The sequence below is a fragment of the Dermacentor andersoni genome, chromosome 5 (genome assembly GCF_023375885.2).
Source record: "Dermacentor andersoni chromosome 5, qqDerAnde1_hic_scaffold, whole genome shotgun sequence".
Taxonomy (NCBI): Eukaryota; Metazoa; Arthropoda; class Arachnida; order Ixodida; family Ixodidae; genus Dermacentor; species Dermacentor andersoni.
In genome coordinates, this window is record NC_092818.1 from 201,074,819 (window position 1) to 201,093,926 (window position 19,108).

The following is a 19,108-nucleotide window of genomic DNA, read 5'->3' on the forward strand; positions in this document are numbered from 1 at the left end:
TGCGGGAGCTCCGAACGGGCCAAAATGTCCGCCGCTTTTAACGAAGCTCCGGCGTCCGTTGCATCCGCGCCGGCTATACCGCGCGTTGTAGGCGAAACGTAACACCTTCTACTCTTCTCATGGCTCATCTCGTTACGGCACAGTCAAGCGGCCAGACCCTGTCCCCATGCGCTTGCGTTTACCCTAATACCGGACTCGCGAAACGCTATTGCGTTAGTAATATTCTGATGTAAAGTGACGGCCACAAACGCGCAAATCCTGGCGCCGATCGGATAGCGGCAGTCCTATGCGCAGCAGCCAGTTCGCTCGTATGCTGCCTTGCAGAGGGACACGATATCGCAGCTTGACATATTGCCAGTCGCTACGTTTGCAGTTCACAAGGCAACAAAGTCGAATCATAGTGCTCGCGAAAAGACTGAGACCGACTCTGACCGCGGAGCTCTCGTAAAAATGGAGTACGTTGTAACACAAGCAGACGACACTTGCTGTGTGCCGGAAGTGCTTAAAGGGACACTAAAGGTTACCAGAAACTCAGGTTAAAGTGGTAGAGCAATGTTCTAGAACGTCTAAGGCGTCAATATAATCGCGAACAGAGCTTTAGTAACCGAGAAATTGAGGTAAATGCATGACACGATTTGAGACCCCCCAGCGACATTCCGGTACTAGCCCGATGACGAAAGCACTCCTCATAATTTGTGTTACTAATACTCAACTACTCGTATTAAAAATATAATTTCATTCGATTATAAGACGGAAAAAAATGCTACTTGTCTACGTCTATGCGATTCTAAGAAAAAATAGCATTTTGACTTTACCCTTCAGTAATATGGGTGTTCGAAAGGTTTCGTTTTCGCTCGACTCTGCGCCGCGCACGCTTTTGAGTTTCAGTAGTTTCGTTATCGCGTCGTGCTGTGAGGGTTCTGCTGGCTCGCGAAACTTTCATTTGGAACAAGCAGCGAGAATGCCACGTCCATGTGATGTCGTGGGAAGCCCTCGTTGCTTTCCCACTCCGGAGAGCCGGTGTCGAGGCCGCCGTCGTAGTACGCAGCGACGCCGGCAGTGCGAGCCCTCAGCAGCAGGTAGCGCTCGTCGGTGCTCAAATCGCTGAAGTTTAGCCCACCATCGCGAGCCAATCTATCGGTGTCAGGGTCCATTGCGACGAGCGTCGAAGTTTGCGTCATAGAATGAAGTACCAGCTTATGGGCGTCTTGCGCTGGAGTTTGAGGTATAGTAGCGGCGCCTGGTGGCGGTGCGGGAAACGACATCTGGGTCGTGCCAGCTTGGGTCGTATTGAGCCCTGGCTGTGGCGAAGCACGTTTCTAGGCCAAGTTTTGCGTCGATTCGCACTTTTTTATGCCCTATTGCGAGTGCGAAAAGGCTCGTCACTTCTCACAGACCACGCCGACCACGCTGCGAGCTCGCCGCAGCCTATAGTTTAACGAAAACGGACTCTCCGCGTGCCGTGGGACGTAATGTGGGACGTAATTCGTTTCTCCTTTCGCTAGCCACCATACTCCCGCTTTCGCTCTGCTGTCTGCTCTGTCTTGGCTCTGTTTCTGGCCGCGCGTTTGCGCTTTGCGCAGAAAAGCCGTAGCGCCGTCGGCGGACGCCGTTCTACTCACCGATGGCGCAACGTCACTATGAGACCATGATGTCAGTACTCCTCGATCGGAGGGCGGGCGATTTGAACTGCGCTAGAGGTACGCGGATGCTTCATAACGCATTTTCTCTTAAAATAAGTCTCTCCTTGGCACGAAACAAGCGTTTCGAGGTTTCTGTGATGGTATTTCAACAGTCCACGTTGACTTAATAGTAACCTTTAGTGTCCCTTTAAGTGTACTGAAAAACTGTTCTGTATTCTCTTTATGTTACTTTCTTTTTATAAAAACAAATGAACTAACATTCCAGCTATTACGAAGATCATTTGTTTACTATCAAATTGGAAAAATTATCGATCACGCGCCCTGGTCAGCCAATCGGATAGCTCGCCCCACTGACGTCATATGGGTGATTTCCGTCATATGGGTAGGGGCGGCTTAAAATTTCGCCGAGCAGTACGCTGCGATCGGCACCGATGTGCATTTTTAAAACCTTATAATAAATTACACGCTTTACGCCGAACACTTAGATGTGTCAATTAATGATCAGAAGGACATACTCTTAACGACTCAGTACGTTTGTAGAAAATCGTCAATATCGTTTCAGGGTCCCTTTAAGCAAAATTACACCCTCTCGGTCGTATCTAGCCAGACAGCGATCTAGCCAGACAAGGAAAGTAGCGAGCGCAGCGTTTTCAAGAAAGGAAGCTAAGTGGGCTAGGCAGCAGCACAGTTGGAAGCATGTTTAACTTGTTCTGATTCACGACCCAGGTCATGAAGCTCGTTCTTGGAATCAAGCCTCCAACGTGTAGCTGATCTCCGGTGGCAACAGGTGTCGCTTACTCCAGCCGCGCCGTGACCCCGTCGTCCGATCCTGGCTATCGCTGCCCTGTCGAAGAACCGTGCATCGCCATCGTCAAAGAATCTGCCTGGGATCGGCCTAGAGCGACGACGTGACCCCACCTAGCGGGCATAAGTCACCCAAAGACATACCGCACCAGTGGGCTAGGCAGCAGCACAGCTGGAAGCATGTTTAGCAACCCATTCTGCTTCATGATCCGGGGCTTTTATACAACCGATTTCTACCGCGATGACAATCGGTTTTTATTGCTGCTGCTTTGCCCACAATGCATGAGAATGCTTACTGAATGTGTTCTTGGCGCCCATGTCGATCTGTTGGTTTGCGAAGACGTGGAAGCTAAGCCCGGACCCGGACCTACAACTGAGGAATTACACTCCTGCGAAAACTACAGACCAGCAGCAAACAATACACTCCGTTGCTGCTACTGTGTATGGTTGAGCTCTGTGCCACCAAGTGGCTGCACCGTGCAGACCATTCACATTTGCCCTTCTACTCATCTCATGGCTCACCTCGTTACGGCACAGTCAAGCGGCCAGACCCTGTCCCCTTGCGCTTGCGTTTACCCTAATACCGGACTCAGAACAGAAACTAACTGAACTTCTCAATGGCCAAAAAGTCATCCAGGAGAGGCTTCACACTAATGAAACAAAACTGAAATAGTTCGAGCAATCAACAGCGAAAATTCACGAATTCGGAACCAAGAATAGTATGGAAGATAACGTCATGAGCACGCAAATGAAACTTACGGACTTAGAGAACACGGGAAGACGTAATAATCTTATGTTTGGTGTCACAGAGCAAATGAATGAAACCGCAGAATCGCTTACAGAAACCATAGTTGAAAAAAATTTTCAGGAAACCCTTTATTTATTTAAAGGTACATCACAGGCTGCGGTCGGAGCATTGAGTGATGGGGGATTATTAACAAAATACGTGAGAAACATGAACAAACAAAGTAAAAGTAAGCAGAACAAAAGAATGCATCATTATACAGTCTCAGTTCGTAAAATGTGCATACAAGCGCTCGCGGAAAAGTTCGCGGTTAGTGATGGAAACAATGGCGTTAAAAAAATTAATTGTGGGGTTTTACGTGCCAAAACCACTTTCTGATTATGAGGCACGCCGTAGTGGAGGACTCCGGAAATTTCGACCACCTGGAGTTCGTTTACGTCCACCTAAATCTAAGTACACGAGTGTTTTCGCATTTCGCTCCCATCGAAATGCGGCCGCCGTGGCCGGGATTCGATCCCGCGACCTCGTGCATAGCAGCCCAACACCATAGCCACTAAAGAAACAATGGAGTTCATGTATCGTCAGTGGAACGAATTCATAGAATAGGACGCAGACAAGAAAGTAAACCCCGCCCTGTAATACTCAAGTTCACTGACCACCACGAAAAAAATTATTGTCCTGCAAAAAGAAACAAGAAAAAGAACTGTTCTAAATTAAAAGGAAAAATATCTCTATCACACAGGACTATTCACTAGCCGCTAGACCAATAAGAAAGCATCTCTGGGGCAGTGCCGCACAGCAAAAACTGGCCAGCAGCGAAGTAAAGCTCCTTTGGGATAAGATTGACGACGAACTTTTTAAATGGGATAGCGTGCAAAACAACTGTTATAAGCGCCTTATTTAGCGCTTTGCTTCGACCCGCAAAAAAGGATTACTACAGGTAATCCGAAACGGTCAGAACGAAATAAGAGTAAAGCACAAAACATATTTCGATGCATTAATGTTAGCGCCCGCAGTGTCATAAAACAGCCGATTTACATAACATTGTTATTGCCTATAACCCGCACATAGTAGTAATAACAGAAACTTCGTTAAACTCTAGTATTAGCGACTCTGAAATAAGCCCACCTGGTTACAGTATGTATCGGAATGACAGAGACAGCCGTGGTGGCAACATCGCCATCTTGTTTAAAAAGTCACTAGGGGTGACAAGATTACTCAATATTGCTGAAGCAGAATCTGTTATCATGAAGGTATTCCTGGAAGAAAGTAACATTGTGATAGGGTTTTTTTACCGACCACCAGGCACCGATGACACGTTTCTTAAACAACTGAATGAATTTTTGCGTTCCTATAGGAACCATTCATGTAGCATGCTGCTTGCTGGCGATTTCAATTGGGCGGACGATTTTTCATATGCTCTTTCTTGAACAGCAGGACCACTTGTCGATCTAATCTTACTTCATGACTTTACCCAGTTAGTGAAACAGCCCATCATAATTGAGAAGAGAGTGTCATCTATATTTGACTTGTTTCTTGTCAGCACAGCGATTCTCCGACGAAATCCGAAATTCACATTTTTGAAGGCATTTCAGATCATAAGATGGCATGTCTCTCAATGCAACTGAGTATTTTTCCACAACAAGAAACGCACGAGTATGTTCTCGTGCTAGTGATGTTGATGTGTTAGACGCACCGGACAGCTCATTTTACGGCTTTGTTACTCTTTGTGATTCTAATCAATGTTCTGTCGACCAGCAATGGTGCTTATTCAAAGATTTAATTTTAAAATGTGTTAATGACTTCGTGCCCCTCAGGTATTGCGCAATCGGCCTTTTTCCACGCTCCTGTGCTGCCCTCTTCCGCACGCCGCCGGGAATGTTTTGGAAGGGGCATTCACCGGCATTCACCGGTTGTGCGTTTTGTGGATCGCGATTAATTATTAACGGCAACTCCGGGGCAGAATGTGGTTCCTGGAAATCGTATAGCACTCATTGCCTACTGGGTGATCACGCCTGAGTGCGCTATTGTGCGAACAGCGTGGCCGATAAAGGTACGCCGAGTTCCGTCTGCCGACGCGGCTGCCTTGGAGTTTGTTGTCGCAGGTGTCTGCTCTTGCACCTTGCTTTTTGTATTCCTTTTACACGATCATGACACATTTCGCAAATTCAAGAAGTCTACGAACGCAGCCTTCCGCGTCGTATTTGCCAAAGCGGTGCATTTGTTGACATCTACAGCTACAGATCGTTGTTGGCTTCGGATATTGTGGAAACGGCACCTCACTGATATGGAATAATGTCGAAACGCAGCAAAACATACGCATCTGCGCATGTGAGCCGCGTTGTTCCACCGTGAAGACGAGTCAATATGAACAACGCAAACTGTAATCCGGACGCACATATATTACGGGATGTTCTTAGCGATTATCACTTTTCTTTTTTAAGTTTTTAAGAAACATTTTTTAAGTTCATCCCCAGGAAAATTTTGGCGTGACATTGCTCTCGAAAAACAAACCGTGCATAGCATGTACCTGAACAATGTAGTCACAACTGACAAATTTGGCACTGCAAACACCCTTAATGATTATTTTCATATCGCGTTTACACGCGGTGATGGCTTAAACCCACATTTTAATTACTATGATGGCCTTCCGGCTATTGATAACGTTTTGGTTCGAGAAGAAGGTGTACTTTCGCTGTTACTAAACCTAGATGCTAAGAAGTCACCCGGTGTAGATGGCATACAAAACTGTTTAAGGTATGCCCAGTGGTGCGCAAAATAGCTGACCCTCGTATTTAACAAATCCCTGGCATGCGCCGAACTTCCAACCTATTGAAAGTACGCCAAAATAACATCATCCCGAAAACTAACGACCTGTCGCAACCCGCATCATTGAGACCTATTTCACTACTGTGCACATGCGCCAAATCAATGGAGTATATAATTTCCAAACACATCTCCGTTCTTTCTTGATAGCAACAATATGCGGCAGCACGGGTTTTCAAGAAGGGCTGTCGACAGTAACCCAACTGCTTGAAATAGCTCATAATCTCGCTGCAGCATTCGATAACCATAGCTAGGTCTACATTTTTTTAAGACTTCCAAAAAGCCTTCGATCGCACGTCTCATCCTAAACTGCTATTAAATCTAAAATCACTACTTAAAAATGATGCCCTGGTCGCGTGGATAGAAGCTTATCTCTCGTGCTGTCATCAGAATATTAAGATTAATAATGTGTCCTCTAAGTATGTTTTAGTTGAGTCCGGAATCTCTCAGGGATCGGTTCTTGGACCACTCTTATTTTTTAATCTCCATTAATGACATTTCCGGTGAAATCCCTGTCGAAATCAGGCTCTTCGCAGACGGCTGCGTAATTTACAATGAAATCTCTAGTCCCGAAGATCAGGTTGGCTTAAACACTTCCTCGGTCAAAATACAAGAATGGTGCACCACATGGCAAATGACCATAAACCACAAAAAGACTGTAGCAATGACGGTTACTCTCAAAGAGAAACCATTACATTTCAGATATTGCCTTAACACCCATGCTTCAGATGTAGTATGTTATAAATATCTCGCAGTAATAATTACAAGCGACTTGAGATGGAACGAACACAGAGCATATATTGAAAAAGAAAAAGGCAATGAAATAAACTTGGGTACCCGAGAAGAATACCGGCAAAGTCAACACGCGGCATAAAACTTGTTAGCGTACAAAATGTATATTAGGCCGATACTGGAATACACCGCCGCTGTTTGGGACCCCTACGCGCAAACGAACATCACCAAACTTGAAAAGGTGTAGCGCAAATCTGCAAGATTAATCTATAACACATATAGCTGGCACGCACATCCAACGCAGCTCCTACTTGACGCCCAATTGGAAAGCCTGGCCTGAAGGCGTTACCAGGAACGGATGAAACTTTTTTACGTGCTTTTTCATGACCATCTAGGTATTAATAGGGCACATTACACCGACACTGCTAACCCGCACAAAACACGTTTTTTTTTTTTTTTTTACCCTAAAAAGGTTAAGGAATATTCCTGCAAGACTAACATTTTTAAAGAGTCGTTCTTCCCAAGATCAGCTAGGCAGTGAAATGCCTTATCTACTGATACCGTACAATGCACAAATGTTTCGTTGTTCTCTCGCGCGCTGTCATGAAATTTTCTCCCCGTATTGTTACTTGCTTTTTGTTTTGTTTTTTGAGTGGAGTTTAGACCATGACATCAAGTTGCATTGTCTTTATTCTCTTGTCTTGTAATGTTTGTTTTTCTTTTTTTATCTGTTCTATTTTTTCTTAGAAACTTGGTAGTATGTGCTGATCTGTCCACATAGAGATTTGACTGTAGCGATATGTCTGTTACGATCCCATGTATGAAATGGTGTAATGTCACGTTTGCTTTGTGCGCCTACACCTACCTAAAGCCTGGCACTCAGGCTGGCAGTTTTCGTCGAAATAAAATAAAAGCAAAACAGATGACGATTATTGTTGTGTGGCAAACGCACACCCCGAAGGGTGTACACTTGTTTAAGAGCATAGGAGTCGAAAGAAGCGAACGGCTTTCTTTGTTCTTCTTCGACCGTCCTCGTGGCAGGTCGGTGGTCCGAGTGTTAGAAAGACTCGGTCCACACACATTTTACAGAAGCGTCACATAGAATGTTGTGTACCGCTGGAATGAAATGATTGCGCCCTTCACCGCAAAGCAATTTTCGCGGTAGCCGAGTGATTTGAAAAAAGGCGAACGTTGTCCCCCCCATGGTGGTCGTGCCTTTCTCGAATGGACGCCGATCGGCGAAGCACAATCCGAGCGCGGGTCGAGCTCAATCTGGGCAACGGTTTGAAACAATGGCCAGCACCGGGTTCGGTTTCGTGGGCGCCACAGCGCCAACCGGCGCGAGATGCACGTCGGGACATGCCTTGACAATTAACAATGCCTCTTGCTAAGCACTGTGTCTATCAATTTAGTATCCATCTGGGTAACAATATCTTCGCAACGAACAAAACTTACCGGGCAGTTCAGAAAGGGTGGCGAATACTATATATAGCATAGAATTCGAGCGGTCGTTATATCGACCGTCACGCTTTGTGCGATTCGGCTGTCACCTTACGATCCCACATATCTGGTACAGCTTTGTAGCATGCATCGTAAATGCAGCATTTCATCCTTTAATTAAGCGACGAAGAAATGCGTCGATTTTCTGCAATCCGCTTATTTAAGCGGAGCTACGTAGCTGAGCAGCTGCCCCCGGAAAGGCGCGTTGGACCAAATCTGGCAATAGCACAGTGTTGCCTACGTACGTTCCGACGGTTGCGGTACTTTCCAGGTTCCAGTGACCTCACGCCGAACCGAAGACCCTTCAGGCAGAACTAGTTTGGGTATGAGCTCCCTTTGTGACCTAACGTCAACCCAAAGACCCTTTAGGCTGAACTAGAGTTACTACACTCTTAGGCAAAGTTACACCCTTTGACTTGCCCCTTCTGCCACACAACAATAATCGTTATCTGCCTTGATGCGTTTCCTTTCTTTAACGCTGCGAGCCCGGTACTTTCCAGTAACGAACGGCACGCGCGTTATCAGCATAGAACAGTTTACACCCTTTGGAGTGCCCCTTCCGATAACGCGCGTGCCGTTCGTTACTGGAAAGTTCCGGGGGCTCGCAGCTTTAAAGAAAGGAAAGGCGTCAAGGCAGATAACGATTATTGTTGTGTGGCAGAAGAGGCACGCCAAAGGGTGTAACTTTGCCTAAGACTCTAGACACTTTTAGTTTCACGTACGCAAAGACTTTGCGTACGTAGAGTTCTTACGTGTGAGCAGTGCGCCTGCGCAGAACGCAGAGGTTCTGCGTGAGTCTCACGGACATACGCGAGACTCAAAAGTTTGCGTGCGTTCCTTGCGCACGTAGAGAACTCTGCGTGGCGGTCTCGCGAGATGGCAGCCAAACACTACAAGGTAGATCCGCGCCTTCGTTTTGTAAAAACGACTCGGATTTGTTGTGAGACGTAAGGGACTGCCACCCTTTCGAGGACAACATGCGGTATAGCACTTCTAGGCATTGTGAAGCTCTGATCGGCCCAAGAACACACTTTTACGTGTTTTGCGCGCCAATCCAACTCGACTGGCTTGGCTTTGATTTGTCTTGGATATCAATGGCTACAGCAGTGTTTATACGTGGCGATAGATGACGGCACTTGGTCGCTTTTAGCGTTCGTCGCGTACGTGTAGCTAAAAGCGTTTCAGGTGCAGTGCGCGTATGGCACGTAGAACTGTCACGTTTGCGTGCGTGAAGTCTCTGCGTACGTGTAACTAAAGCTGTCTACTGTATGGGCTCCCTTTACGAAGCCTCCCTAAAGGGAGCCTATATAGTAACTCTAGGCGGTACTGTGTCCCAGTGCCCTTTAGCAGCCTCGGGGTGAGGCAAGAAATTGGATGACGCATATCCAAGTCTGGCGCACTTCAAAATGACGTAGAATCGCGGTCAAAAAAGAATGGAACCGTTGTTACGTTCGACCTGCGGAGGCTGGTGATCTTCGGGGAAGCGACAGACCCAACCGAACGGCGCCACCATGTCTACTGCGGCAACTCGCTTTGAAAGGACGACGATACGACAGTTCCCAGCCCGTCGGCGCCACCATGTGTAGGCGCGGTCGGCGGACCAAGTGTCGTTACCGTGTTCGTCGTCACCATCACGGTTTGTTTGGAGCAGGGGAGCTCCTGGAAGATGTTTTGCGGTGCTGTCTCACGAGTCTTAGAAGTCGTCAGTCAATGGACAGACGCGGCGGCCGCTGTCTGCGGGCTCAACTCTGGGATAAAGAGGCGCCTGCTCGGGGCAGGACCCGTATCTGCGAGAACCCACTCACCTCGGTGTGGTCAGTGAAACCTGTGCAGAAGTGAGTGTGTAAACCCTCCCCCTCAAAGGCGGGTCGGCAACAATGACTTTGGACGCTCCCATCGGTCGAAAGTTGAACGGCCGTTTTCCCTCACCTAGGAATCTAGGGAGGACAGAGCGCATTTATGTAGCCGTCGTCGGCTGTTCAGTGTGCATTCTCTTTCAGTCATGCTAGACTGATGAACTGTAACGTTCTCATGTAGAGATATTGTAAATAAATCCCATATTCCTCGTTCTCGATGAGAGTAAGTCTCTTCCTTCACACAACGTCCTCAGCGTGGATGAGTTGGACGACGGCACGGGCCAGCTACCATCTATTTCATGCCCGACCCCAACAGCTACAGAAACGCCTCCGGCCCAAGAATAAAATTTGATGGATTAAGTCTCACGAGAAGGAGCGACGGGAGCGCTAGATCCGGGTCGTGCGACGGGCGAGGCAAACAGAGACGCTCTTGAAAACAGGCGCACGAGAGGTCTGCGCAGGGCTCAGACTTCTTGGCAAACACAGCCAGGGCCGCGGCCGTATTTACACCATCCAGCCTTACATGTGCAGCTCGCTCCCACAATGTGAAGACAACTGGGTAATAAAAACGAAAGAATGACAGGGAGTGTAGGGGTTGAGGGGCGGACTTCGGGATGAAACAAAACTTGGGGGATTTATTTTACATTATATACAGAGAGGTGAGAGTCAAGTAACAGTCGTACAGTCATTACGGGCCGGCAGCAACTCGGACGCTGCGGCCCGCGGCAAGAAGTTCGAGAGAGGTGAATCAGGGAATGCTCTAGAATGCCCTTCGAGGACTGGAAGTCGCGTCATGTTCGGCCAATGGGAGAGTCCGCTCAGATGACGCCATTTTCGGCCAATCGTAGGCGCCCGTGCGATGGTGTCATACCCGGCGAAGAGAGTCGCCGCTTGGTCCCCCTGCGGTCTTGCCTTGCTGACTCACAACTCGCCGTCACAATAGCCAGGTGGGGGCGACGGCGGACCAAGGCGGGCAGGGTGCCTTACTTTCACGGTGCCTTACTTCTCCCTGCGGTCTTGCCTCGCTGGCTTGCAACGCGTCGGCACAATGGGCGTATGGGGGCTACGCTGCCAGGCCTTCCCGGTACATCGCAGCCGTCTTGTTTCGGGACCCACTTTCCTTGCAACGGTGCCGGGCTATCCCTTCGCTTTCTGGAAAAGTCAAGCATTGAATAGCTCCGCCGGCGGCGTACGAACTTGTTTGCACGTGAACTTGTGGCCTTCAACTTGTTTGCTCGAGCGCTCCTCTGGAATGTGCTTTCCGCGTTTCTGCGCTTCTCAATTAGCTGTGCTGCGATTCGATGTGGTCTGGGGAACTCGAAGTAGGCGCAGGAAACAGCCCCATATCTAACAGGAGATAGAAAGAAATACGATCAATTTGCTTGCCTGAAGCCGCACGTCTTAGCCGTGTTGGATCTTGCCGTTGAGCTCGGGAGTTGGCCGACGTTGAGATGGGATTTTGCGATGGGAACTGGAGGTTTATTTACATTATTTATACTAAAAACATGAAGTAATTAACAATCATTGATGGCTGGCAGCAGATCGGACGCTGCGGCCCGCGGCAAGAAGCCCGAAAGAGATGAATGAAGGATTGAATGCTTTTTCTCTGCTCCCGGTCTCTGGCTTTTCACCCCTTCGGTGTCTCGAGGTAACGTCTTGTTCGGCCAATGGTAGGTGCCCGTGCGAGTGCAGTCACATTCGGCTCAGGGGGTCGCTCCATGGGCTTCACTGTCCGAGGGATGACTTCCCTCCGGTATTGCCCTTCTGGTCTGCAACTGCGTCCCAATAGGCGGATGGGGGGTTGCTCCCAGGGCTTCACGGTGAATTACAGCCGTCGTTCCCTCCGGGTTTGCAAGCGCTCACAGCGGGGGGAGGCGGGTTCTTCACGAGCGACCTTTCAGAGCCTCAAGGCAGCTTTGCTCGGGACCCAGGTTACCTGGAATCGTGCCAGGCTCCCGCTACACTTTCGGGAAGAGTCAAGCAGTGGGACAAATGCTCCACATGCGGCGCACAAGGTGGGGGGGGGGGGGGGGCGCCCACTTGTCTAGACGTGCTGAGCCTCGGGAACGTGGTAGATTCGCTTCTGCGCACCTTAATTAGGTGCGACGGCGATTCGATCTGGTCTGGTGAACTCGAAAGATGCCAGGAAGAGAGCCCGTATCTAACAGCCGACGCTTTTCATTTGCGCGACACACCTGCCAACAACAATGTTGGAGGGGTAATTTCTTTTCTAAACATGATTGCTGGCGTAAAGATCGTTGTCGCGGAGCAAGATGTTTTTCTTGAAATACTGTTTCATGTTTTCAATTCTGCGAAGGTCGCAAAATAAAACGCGCTGCTGGTTTCGCACGCGACAGAAGCGGGAAGAGCACCTGCAACAAGTGACGACGTGTTACGAGCGCGGCCGCCACAGGCGGCGCTGGTTGTTCTAGCGCAGCAGCGCCACCATACCAGCTCTCGAGCCCGAAGCGACCTTCCAGCTCGTATTGCCCTTAAGCGATGAATCGTTTCGTGAGGCTCACAGTAGGTCGCATCGTACTGACCAGCGGCGACACCAACGCGAGAAACGTTCGACGACTACAGGGTTGCTGAATGGCACTTCCTCGCGGACTGCGACGCCGAGACCAAGAAACTTCTGTGAAAGTGCGTTAAGCAGGAGACACGGTACGATTCGGCGTCCGATCCGACATGCGGCGCCGCATGCTCCGGCATGCGGCATACGACGATTCTGGGTACACGGTGCGTGCATCCGAAAGATTGAGCGGCGCGTAAGCTCCGCCCAGATACAGCCCCCCCAGCTCGACTTCATAGCCACGTCGAGAAACGCAATATAAACAACTCTGTAGAACACTGCTTCGCTTTACACGAACACTGTCTATAAAATCATGCCCTGCAAGTGACAGAACACTTCACGACGGCGCGTTGTCCACTGACGACTCCACTAACAGCCAGCGATAGGGCCGGCAGGCCTAGCTAGGCAGACGGCGCTTACGATCCAACCAGAGCTCGTCGAAGAGCGCTTATGTTTGCCAAAACAATTAACACTGTACACTTAGGTCGCCCGTAATTAAATACAATTGGTTTACTCTACGCAGTCGTTGCGAAGGGCAAACGTGCAAGCGAAGCGAGCAGCGTCGCTCAGACGGTCGGTATGGGATGTCTGCCCGCGAAATGCTCTCGCGTCGCGGCTCCCGATCTCGCCAGTAGCTTAGTGCTAGTGTACTAGGCGCTGCTTTGCATAACAGGCACACGTTCGAGATAATTTTACTGAACTGGAAACTATTTCTTGTCGGAAACAAACTGCAGCGGGCAAGGGAAAAAGAAACTGCGAGAAACCGGCCCGCCAGCGCCGCCTCCGTGGGGGGAACGTCGGAGAACGTCACATGCCAGCCGCGCTGTCATTAGAGACTTTTAGCGTGTCCGCTATTCCGGCAAACTGCCTCGGATTACCGGATGGTCGGGGGCGTAAACGGGAGTGGCTGGAGCGGTGCAGCCGCCTAGTGTTGTAGCGCTCAATCAGACAACCACAGAGCTAGAAGTGCAGCAACCTACTTTATTCTGCTTCGCTGCTGGTGCAAATTTTCGGCAGCGGCGTAATTGCGTTGACAATTACGCTACTGTCGAAAACTTACAACCACAGCTAAGAAGAATATAGTAATTGGCTCTGTGTTTATTTAGGTGGTTGAGCTTTGCACCACCAGCTGGCGCCACCAATCTGGCCGCTCACGTTTACGCCCCCGGCCATCTGGTAATCCGCCCAAACCGCCCCGGTTTTCCGGAATAGCGGACACGCTAAAAGTCTCTATTGGCTGCGGCCAGACGACGGTGCGGTTGCCGGTCGCGTCGGACGATGAAAATCTGCCCGGTTTGCCGCACGCCGGACGTCCGATCCGGCGCTTCGGCACGACAAAACACCTCGATTCCGGCTGCCGTTCCGGCGCGTCGGACGCCGGATCCGACACCGAATCGGACCGTATGTCTCCCGCTTTATACGCCGCTTCGTTGCGGTCGCGGTTGGGCCGTACCAGGAGCCAAGACACGCAAATGGAGTCAAGCGTGGCACTCGTTCCTGCGAGCACCCCCTTCTTTCTCTGGGACAGTGCCGTGCCGTATTACGGTACGGTAAGTGCGGTATACGGTACGGTATTGCCGTTCCGTACTAACTTACCGCGATGACCGAAGACGTTTTAGCTGCGTGTGCCGCTCGATGCGTACGGTAATGTGAAAATGATGATAGCGGCTAACATTGGGGCTTTGCAGAATACAATAACTATGCGCTGAGCGCTAAATATTCATTTTGACGAATACCAGAAAGCTTTAGCTTGTCCATACACGCATTGTTCTTTACAGAAATGCCCGGCTACGACAAACGTAGACGCCAGTCACAAGGGCGACATCTTGTGACACTTCGTCATGCAAGACGTGCAACTTTTTGTTACATACGCGTTCTTATCTAATGTATACATAAAAAAGGGTTTGTTTCTTGTAAATTACACCGCTGCGGGCACTTTACACCTCTGCTAAAACTAGAATATAGTTAGTCAGCACAAAAAAAAAAAAACTCTGCGACCCCTCTAAGTAAACTTTGCATCACTAGGTGGCGCCACAAACCTGGTTTTCTTATGCCACTGTTTACTTGTTGCCGCTTCGTCGATCCGCAGAAAGTGATTTAAAATGAACTCTTACCGTAGTCCTATCAAGGTAAAAAAAAAGCACGCGAGACGTCGCCATGCACGGCGTGGAGTCTGTGGCCTACGCCAGTTCTCGCTGTGTTGGCTTGGTGCGGCTCGGCTCGCAAAACACGGTGCAAGCCAAGCCTTAAGGCACGTTCACACCGAAGGCGGAGCGGACAGGCGGACAAGCAGATCCGGCCAAGCGGCCGCGGATTTTCCGCTTTGCGGAAAATACGCGGCCGCTTCCGCTTTGCGCAAAATACGCGGCCGCTTCCGCTTTGCGCAAAATACGCGGCCGCTTGGCCGGATCGCACCCGGACCGATTTTTTCCGCGTGGACAAGTTGGTCGCTTTGGCCGCAGCCAATCAGGACCCGACACTGAGGAAGCACTGGTGAACGAATGTAAACGAGTGTCTTTCTCTGGGCTTTTCGCTTCTGTTCTTGAAAAGCGTCAAAACGGCAAGTTGGGCCAGTTGGTTGGGATTTATAGTAAGGTTTGTTATAGCGCAACACAAGACAAGGACAAAAAAAGGTATAAAACGACGACACGGCGCCATGTCGTCGCTTTATGCCTTCTTTTGTCCTTGTCTTGCGTTGCGCTGTAACAAATCTTGAAAGGCGACTATACAAGTGGCGAGTAAAATGCCAACGATCTCGTCGTCTTCATCTGAGCTCATCATTTTGCAGAAGTAGATAGCGGACGGGAACGCGCCAACCAACGACGAAAATAAAAATCGAAAGTGCGCGTACAAACCCAAAGTGCCGCGAGATGGCGGCACGTCCCTGAAATTGCTGAGCATGGAAATCTGAGCATGGTGGCAACTGCCATCGCCCCGTTTCAAAGGGGACGCTCCTACCTTCCATCCATCCATCCATCCATCCATGCTAAAGTTATTGCGAGATGCCCCGCCTTCCCGGCGGCGCGGACAGCCAGACAACGCGGCTGGTCTGAACAGGCGCGGGCGCTCGCCGCCTCGCCGCTTTGAAAATCCGCTTCCGCTTAGACGCTCCGCTTTCGGTGTGAATGTGCCTTCACCGACTCCTTACCGCCTAGTATACCGTACGGAAAGTCTCTCCGTACGGTAAAGTGCGCACATGCGCAGTCTTCGGCCGGTACGGCATTTCCGCGCTTTTCGTACGGTAACTTCGCGCTGCTAAATGTCTCTATTGCTCCGATGGCGTTCCGTGAAAGTGCCGGAGTGATTCTGCGCACTCTCGTCCTCAAGGCCACTACGAGCGCTCCGAACGGAGGACGGAATGACTGCGACTTTCCCTACCCTAGCGATCTAGGGAGGACAGAAGGGTAAAAAAGGAGACACGTCTTTAGTGTGCTCGCCAGAAAGATGTCTGCTCAGACCTGTAACGCATGCTACGAGCCCGACTATACTGCGCTCCGTGCTCCGGCCAGTACCACTTGTTCTATGTAAATAAGTTTGTCTTTCCAGTGTAAATAAACCTCTGTTCCGTTCCTCACCCTCTCGACCTGGTAATCTTCACGAAGGAAGCAACCCTCGTCAAGTATGCTCGGACGGCAGCGTGGGCACGCCTAGCCTCCGAGTGACGCCCCGGTAGCGTAGGCTAGAAGAGCGATCCCACCATGCTCAGATTTTTATTTTGCCTTTTATTTTTATCTCTGTTGTGTGTTATCGAAATTCGCCGTTTTCTTTAAATACGTCTTCCTACCCTTTTAACCTTATTTCACCTCTCTGCTTTTGAGCCACCAATCCTACAATAGTCTTTTGCTAATTTCCACCACATATTTATTTACATGACTATTATTATCTCTGAACCCAGGGCCTCAGGAAGCGTGACTGTGACCGCATCGACATAGGGATTGATACCATCACATTTTAATATGAGGTGTTCCATTGTTTCTACATATTTACCACACACAGTACATGTGTCTTCTTCTGCGTTAAATTTTTACCTTCCGCGTTTTTAACCTGTCGTTTAATGCTCTGTCTTTTTTCGTCCTCGTGTCTGGCATACTTACTGGTTAGCTTCCTAGTTCTTTTCCGCCATTGTGAGTCAACGCTCTTTATGTATAGGTATTTAAATACCTTAGCTGCCCACCTGTTATCGTCCAATTTCCTCAGGCGTTTTTCGTATAGGATTTTACTCTGAGCTTCCCGTGCTTCGAACGATGCCCAGCCCATGTCTTCCTGTACTGCTTCGTTTGTGGTTTTCCCGTGGGCACCTAGTGCTAACCTTCCCACAGCTCTGATTTACTTCTAGTCTCGACTGAACCTCTGCCCTTAAACACAGGACCGCATTCCCGAAAGTAAGCCCCGGCACCATTACTCCTTTCCAAATACCTCTCAGTACCTCATACCTGTTGTACCCCCACAATGCCCTATGTTTCATTATCCCGGCATCTCTTCGCCTTTTTGCTATGAGAGACTGTTCGTGCTTTTCCGTGTACATCTGCCCTTTGTTTATCCATACCCCGAGATATTTGTATTCGGCCACTCGGGGTATTTCATGGCCTTGTATTGTAAGCTCCTGATCAGTTGTATCGTTGAAAAACATCCCACCGGACTTAGCACTTAGCTGCACTAAAACTGAAACCTAAACTGTCTCCTTCGTCTCCACAGTAATTAACCAGAGTTTGCAAATCTTCCTGGCTATCTGCTAACAGTACAATAACGTCCGCATACATTAAATCCGGTAGTCGTTGCTCAACAACCTTTTCGCCTAATCTGTACGACAAATTATACCCTAGATTGCTTCGTTGTAACCTTCTTTCCATGCTCACCATATAAAGCATGAACAGCAGCGGTGATAGAGGACAACCTTGCCTTAATCCTTTGTGTACCTCGACAGTTGTAGTACTCTTTATTCTTTCCCATGTTATTTCAGCATTATTTTCTCGATATATTTCCCGTAGAAAATCAATTACCTCATGATCGATACCTTTATCTTTTAATACGTTCCACAGGAGTTCCCCGTTCACGTTGTCGTATGCACCGCTTATGTCCAGGAAGGCTAAATACAGAGGTCTATTTTCCACCTTAGCTATTTCTATGCACTGGGTAAGCACGAACAGGCTATCATCTAAGCGCCTACCACTTCTGAACCCGTTCTGAAGTTCTCAGAGTATTCTGTTACTTTCTACCTATGACTGCATTTTAATTTCACCGCCTGGCAATTCTGGCCGAACACAGCGCCACACACACGTAGAGAGGACTGTCGTAGTGATCGTATAGTTTCGCTGTTACCCGAGCACTCTGGGTTATCAATTTCGTGTTTGAAGCAAGCAAGTTGTGCAGAGCGCTTATTCATCACGTACCACAGAAGTGCCGCCCCATATTATGCACGCGTGTGCCAAGATGTCCACGGTTAGTACCGCGCTCCCCGCCCCTTTCGAATAACGGCGCCTTCCAAACGCCGTTGTAGTACCGCCAAGTGGTGGCCATCGGAGTACGCGGGGAGGAACGGCAACAGGTGAGCGAAAAGCTATCTTTCGGCGTTCCTTTTCGAAGAAGTTCGGCGGCCACGGCGCCACTAAGCTTCTCGATAACCCCTGATTGGGCGACCATGGTTCGAAGTACAGGGGACCAGCCACGGAAACTATAACTGCCTCGTTCAAGCTAAAGCCCCTCCATCCACGCGCCACCGCCGCTTCTGGTCGGCGGAACCGTGGATGGAGGGGCTTTAGTTCAAGCCAGAGATCTGGCTAAGGAAATATATTGCGGCCGACGTTTTCTTTAATAGCACTATTTTCTGCACATCACAACACTGCTACGGCAATCCCATAAGCGCTCTCGAAGCATATAATCGAATACGAGTAGCGCATGCGTTATTGTGGGCATGCGCACGGAGGCACGCTGTGCGTGTCCATCTTGCGTAACATGGCGTAACACGACAAGCGGGCGCCGTGACAGAGCATCAGAGAATTTCTCTGCTGAATCCAAGCGACAATATTTGAGGAATGTTCCCCGCTTTGGAAGGCTGTCATCACTCTTGCGACGATACATAATAAAAATACTACACTTGTTACCGCGATTATTAAATATTTGTAATATAAACTAATAAATGCAAATAAACTTGAACATTTTCGCCATGAGAGGGGAAAGAGTTAACTGGAAGGAGTGGCTGACTTACTTCTCGTTCTTTCCACATAAATCAATTGTCCCATAATAACACCCCTTGCCCCAGATAAAAGATATGGAAGATATATGTATACGCAACCTGTGTGGAATCAGATAAAGAGCGTATACACATTAAAGAACATGCCCGGCCTGACCCGAGCCGAGCCCACCGCCTAAAACCAGGGCCCGTCACGAAGCCGGGAACTTCAGGCCCGAGCCCGTCCGGTACTCCATTAGG

The 19,108-nt window shown here is 49.2% G+C and overlaps 1 protein-coding gene across 1 annotated transcript in view; it reads right to left on the reverse strand.

Moving 5' to 3' along the window:
• Nucleotides 1-19,108, reverse strand: part of LOC126532261 (KAT8 regulatory NSL complex subunit 1-like) — a 151,971-nt gene that overhangs the window by 94,397 nt on the left and 38,466 nt on the right. The window lies entirely within an intron of this gene.